Source organism: Otolemur garnettii, unplaced genomic scaffold (genome assembly GCF_000181295.1).
Source record: "Otolemur garnettii isolate 467f Iridium unplaced genomic scaffold, OtoGar3 scaffold00476, whole genome shotgun sequence".
Lineage (NCBI taxonomy): Eukaryota > Metazoa > Chordata > Mammalia > Primates > Galagidae > Otolemur > Otolemur garnettii.
Window position 1 is genome coordinate 39381 of NW_003852871.1, and position 5865 is coordinate 45245.

A 5865-nucleotide genomic window follows, 5' to 3' on the forward strand; every position below is an offset into this window, starting at 1 on the left:
ATAATTTCTTGAGAAATCTTTTGAATAATTTCTTGAGCTCCTAATTCCTTCCTTTCTTCTACTCTGTTAATATTATTTGCTATCCACATTCTGAACTCGATTTCTGACATCCCAGCCATTTGCTTATGGATGGGGTCTTCAATTGTGTCTTCCCTATTTTCCCTTGGAGGAGTTTATCTACTCTGGTTATTTGAGTTACCAGAGTTTTTCCTCTGATTCTGCCCCATGCTGAGTTTACCTTGTTTGGTGGCTTCTTTTGGTTGCCCAGAGAGACAGGCAGAGCGTGTCTGTTGTCTTCCCCCAGTTCTCAGGAGCTGGGGCAGCCGGGGTGCAGTGGAATAGCAGTAGATGCACGGGAGTGTGCGTCGCTGGATTAGACCTGGTCAGCCCCTCTGGGGCAACTGGTGGAACAGGGGGAACTGTAGTGGCTCGATCAGTCCTACTTCAGCACCCTGGAGCAGCCAGGGGGTAGGGTAATGGCAGTGGTAGTGCAGTGTATGTGAGCAACCTGATCAGTCCTATTTCTGCCCCACTAGAGTAGCTGGGGGGATGTGGGGGACTACTTCACCCTCCTCCATTGTACGCATGAGGTGCTAGTAAGCCAATCTGTGCCCTCCCAGTGCGGGACCCCAGAGCGGGGAACTCCTCCACCTCTGTCCAAGGGATGTATTTGGCTCTAGCAAACAGTTCTTGGCCCTCCAAGAGTGGTAGACCCCTCCAACACCACCTGCAGGGCGAGTGTGGCTCTAGCAAGCAGTTCTAGGCCCACCCATCTTGGGAGCCTGGAGCGGGGAACACCTCCCCTGGCCCCCATGGTGTGTGTGTGTCTCTTGCAGGCTGTTTTGGGTCTACCTGGAATGCAGGATTCCTCTGCCTCTGCCTGCAGGACGCCTGCAGCACTAGTGAGTGGTTCTGGGCCTGCCCAGAGCAGGAGCCTGCTTCCTGTGAGGCCTGCAACTCTAGCCATCAGTTTTGGGGCCCGCCCCACTCCGTGAGGGCAAAGGGACCCACTCGGCAACTGGGTTAGTCTGGGAAGTTTAATACCTCCTTCCCCAACTTACACCCAGTCACTCGTAGTCCCCCAGGTTCGTGACCCTATTCACTCCAGTAGGCCACTTCTCCTGGGGTTGACCTTGCAAAATCAGCCAGAAATCTTAGTTCGTCAGGGGGCCCTTGCATGTTTAAATTAGGCTTCTGTCCAGCTAGATTTCTCTGTAAATCAGAGGTTGCATTCAGTTTTACACTCAGGTGTCAGTTCTAGCCTCTGCCCGCCCACTGCCTTTGTCTCAGCTGCATTAGCCCCCTGAGGGCTGTCGCTCCACCCAAGAAAGTTATGTGCGCCCTACCTGTGGCTGCTGTCCGGAACCTCTGCTTGCCCAAAGGGATGGGGCTGGAATAGCATCAGCCTGCCCCTATGCCACCATTGCTGCACTTGCGTCCCCTGAGCTGATTCTTCTCTCCTCACACCCACCCCACAGTCAGCACAGAACAGCACCAGCCCTTTCCCCTCCACTTCTCTCAAGGAGATGCCCAAGAATCTGGACTCTGTACCTCCAAGCCTTGGAATGAGTGGGTGGGGACTCCTCAGAGTTCAATGTTGCAGGTGGCGAATATATACAGTTTTATATAGTTGAAACCTTCCCTCAACCATACACCCGGGGTGCCCCTTTGAATAGTCCTTGGGTGGTCTACCAGGTTTGAGGGGTCCAAATCAGTTTTCCCAGTCAGCACCCATTTCAAGTGGAAGAGTTCAAATGTCTCTGGGAGCTAGATAAGAGCGGTCTGCTTGCAGTTCAGATATAACTTGCCCCAGTGCTCTGAGAGGGCAAAGGGACCCGCCTGGCAAGTGGGTTAGTCTGGGAAGGTTAATACCTCCTTCTCCACCTTGCACCCAGTCACTTGTAATTCCCCAGGTCTGTGACCCTATTCACTCCAGTAGGCCACTGCTCCTGGGGTTTACCTGGCAAAATCAGCCAGAAATCTGAATTCAGCAGGGGGGCCTTGCATGTTTAAATTAGGCTTCTGTCTGGCTAGATTTCTCTGTAAATCAGAGGTTGCATTCAGCTTTACACTCAGGTGTCAATTCTAGCCTCTGCCCACCCTCTGCCTTTGTCTCAGCCGCATTAACCCCCTGAGGGCTGTTGCTCCACCCAAGAAAGTTATGTGTGCCCTGCCTGTGGCTGCTGTCCAGAACCTCTGCTTGCCCAAAGGGATGGGGCTAGAATAGCGTCAGCCTGCCGCTATGCCACCATTGCTGCACTGGCGTCCCCTGAGCTGATTCTTCTCTCCTCACTCCCGCACCACAGTCAGCACAGAACAGCACCAGCCCTTTCCCCCTCCACTTCTCCCAAGGAGGAGCCCAAGAATTCGGATTCCATAGGTAATAAACCTCCAGACCTCAGAGTGAGTGGGTGGGGATTCCTTGGAGTTCAATGTTGCAGGTGGGGAATATATACAGATTTATACAATTTTACAGTTTTATGCCTGGCCGGAGGTTGCCGTGGCATGCCAGCAGGGGTAGGAGGTCCAGTTTTTAGGGGGTCTCTCCCGTGGAATAGAGTGGGAGGAAGTTTGAACTCTGCTTGCTTGTTTGCATGGAGTAAACTGCAAGCCCTTGTTGTGGGGGAGGGGACTCCCATCTGCTTGGTGGTGGATTTTTACCTTTTGGTTGTATTTTTGGGGTCGCAGCTCACCTCAGGAAGGTTGAAGTGCATTCTTCAATCTTCTCTCTTGTTTCTGCTCCAAACCATCAGCTAGTTTGCTAAACTTCTGTCCTTTCAGCCTCCTTCTGGATGGGAGCTTCTGTAAAAAGCTGGCTGCAGTCCGCCATCTTGGCTCTGCCCCGAAGGAATCATTTTGTAAATGCCTCCTCCAGTAGCTAAAACTCACCACAATGAAAATTATGAAGTTTAATGTCTTTGTTTTCTGTAAGCACGCCATGGATATATTGTTCTACTAGGGAATTATTTTTATCTGTACCCTTAAATATTCCTTTATAATATAGAGAATTTCTGCTTTAATCAGTAGAATATCAAAAGCAGAGGAGAGAAAATACATCTGATAATTCAAAAGATAATAACTTACGTTCTCCAAAAGGTGTAGACTATTGGTTTAGCAGTACCAGAGGAAATGCCTTTGGCCAGCGCAATTTATTGTTTCTGCAAATTTTGCCAGTTAAGTATGATAATGCCATTTGTTCATTCCATCAATCTAAAAGATTTGGAATGGTAGGCACAATAAACTGTTGTAGGCTCAGCGCCTGTGGCTCAAGCGGCTAGGGTGCCAGCCACATACGCCTAAGGTGGTGGGTTCGAATCCCCCGCCCGGGCCCGCCAAACAACAATGATGGCTGCAACAAAAAAATGGCCAGGCATTGTGGCGGGGGCCTGTGGTCCCAGCTACTTGGGAGGCGGAGGCAGGAGACTCGCTGAGCCCAGGAGTAGGAGGTTGCTGTGAACGTGATGCCATGGCACTCTACCCAGGGTGATAGCTTGAGGCTCCATCTCAAAAAATAAATAAATAAATAAATAAATAAAATAAACTGTTGTAACATGGGCCAAAATTGAAAAATTTGTTTTAAAACATGGACAGAGAAATGAGTTCCTTGGTCACTACATAACTGTGAAGGTATGCCCCATTTAGGAATAATATTTTCTAATAACACTTTCACAACAAATGAGATAATGCATATTGGCAAAGAAACGCATCTACTCAATGGGAAAACATACACATCATAACAAGAACATATTTATAACCTCAGTACAGAGATAGTTAGATGACATCCATATCCCAAACCTCAAGTTAAGCAAGTCAGAAAGACCTGTAACTTTTGGAGTTGTCCTTCCTGATTTGAATTTTGGACAAACAATACAAGACAGTTGTCTGTCTTTGGTAGCCCTTGAAATGTTTCCCCAATAACACTGGTTAATAAAACATATAAGTTTATCAGTTGCCCAATGAATCCGCTAATGTGTCACTTCAAGCAGATGTTTGGTTTTTTTTTCATAGATTCTGATAATACCAGTTTATTATTAGGACCACAATTTATTATTGGCAAAAAAAAAAAAAAATTAAAACCATTATCAACCCAGTAAAGATTTTTTTATGTGGCACTCAAAGCTGAGCATCTTTAAACACATTGTTTAAATCCGTTTTTAGAAAATAATTTAGTTATAAGGGCTTAGTGAAACTCAAGGCAACTTCTTTGGCTGCATGATCAGCCAAACTTTCCCCTTTAACCTCTTCAGATACCAATTTTGAGTGCCCAGAAACTGTGATTATGCTCAGATGGAAGTTGAACTCCCAGACATGCCAAGAGATTCTGAAATTCAGATAGCAGATAGTTTGAGAACCCCAGCACAACTCAACCTGAATAAGACATCTCCTAGACACATTATAATTAACTTTTCCAAAGTTAAAATGAAGGAAAAAATTTTGAAAGCAGCCAGACATAAGAAAACCATAACCTATAAGAGGAAGAATATTAGAATGACTGCAGATCTCTCTGCTGAAACCTTTCAAGCTAGAAGAAGATGGTCATCAAATTTAATCTATTAAAATAAAATAACTTTCAACCCACGATCCTGTATCCAGCTAAACTGGGTTTCATTTAAGATGGAGAAATTAAATACCTTAATGACATTCACATGTTGAAGAAATTTGCTATAACCAAACCAGCTCTCCAGAATATTCTCAAACCCACCTTCCACAATGAACAGGTCAATGTTCTACCTTCAAAGTAAACTCACTCAGAAAGTTTTGAACAAAACCCAAAGAATCCAGTAAGTGGATCAGAATGTCTGCTTTCCATGGTGGAAGAGGGCAATCCTCATCACTATTTTGTGGCAACACAGGATCAGAATTTATCTGTGAAAGTAAAGAAGCAGCCTGGAGTTCCTCTCATGTTTATTATTCAGAACACTATGGTGTTGGACAAGCCTTCTCCCAAAACAATTTCCTTAGTCAAAGCAGTAGAGTCGGGTCAGCTTGTCTTAGGACATGAGAAACAGAGTATCAAGCAGCTCAAAGAGGAGCAGGGTTTAATGAAAAGCCCTGAACAGAGAAGAAGGAAAAGGCACAAGAAAATCAGTGGCTCCAATCCTCTTAGCTGTTTGAAGAAAAAGAAGGCGGCACAGGACACAAAATCAACTCCTTCTGAAAAGAAAAGAAAAAGAAAAAGAATTCAGAACAGATATACCTCAAAATCACTTTATGAGAAACAGAATACAGAATAATAATGAGTCCTTTGGAGACTTTTAAAGACTTTTGAGTGTGAAAAATTAATATATTTTTCTCTTGCCCTGGGACTCAGAAGTCCCAGCACTCAGAGCCATAGGGCTGGTGGCCGGGACCCTTCGCAGCCTGCCATTGGCACGCACCAGAGACGCAAGTCCGAGGCCCTAACGAGGCACAGCCCAAGCCCGAGCCCTGGCCCCTTGAGGTGGGGTCCTTCCCTAGGCACCTCCTCCCATCAATATAATTAGACAAGACTTTTGTGGTTAAAGGAGATCCGAAAACTTCAGAAGAGCACAAACCACTTGTTAAGGAAAACCCTGTCAGCCACCTGGCAAGAGAAATATGTAGTAAATTCGCTCCTGGTGTGGACTTCAATTGGCAAGCCCAGGCCCAGTTGGCCCTACAAGAGGCAGAAGAAGCATTTCTAGTTCATGTCTTTGAAGATGCTTATCTTCTCACCTTACATGCTGGCCCAGTTACTGTTTTCCCAAAGGATGTGCAACTGTTGAGAAGGATCTGAGGCATTCAGGAAGGGCTCGGCTGAGCTCCTACAGCCAGTGTTTCAGGGTGATGCAAGGGACTCTCTCTGGAGCCACAACTAGATCCAATGGAGTCTGAGGTGCTGCCTGG

General features: G+C 46.3%; 1 pseudogene; it reads left to right on the forward strand.

The window, feature by feature from the left end:
- The first annotated feature begins 5311 nt into the window (after nucleotides 1–5311).
- LOC105888417 lies at nucleotides 5312–5779 on the forward strand (annotated as a pseudogene).
- Nucleotides 5780–5865: the final 86 nt, after the last annotated feature.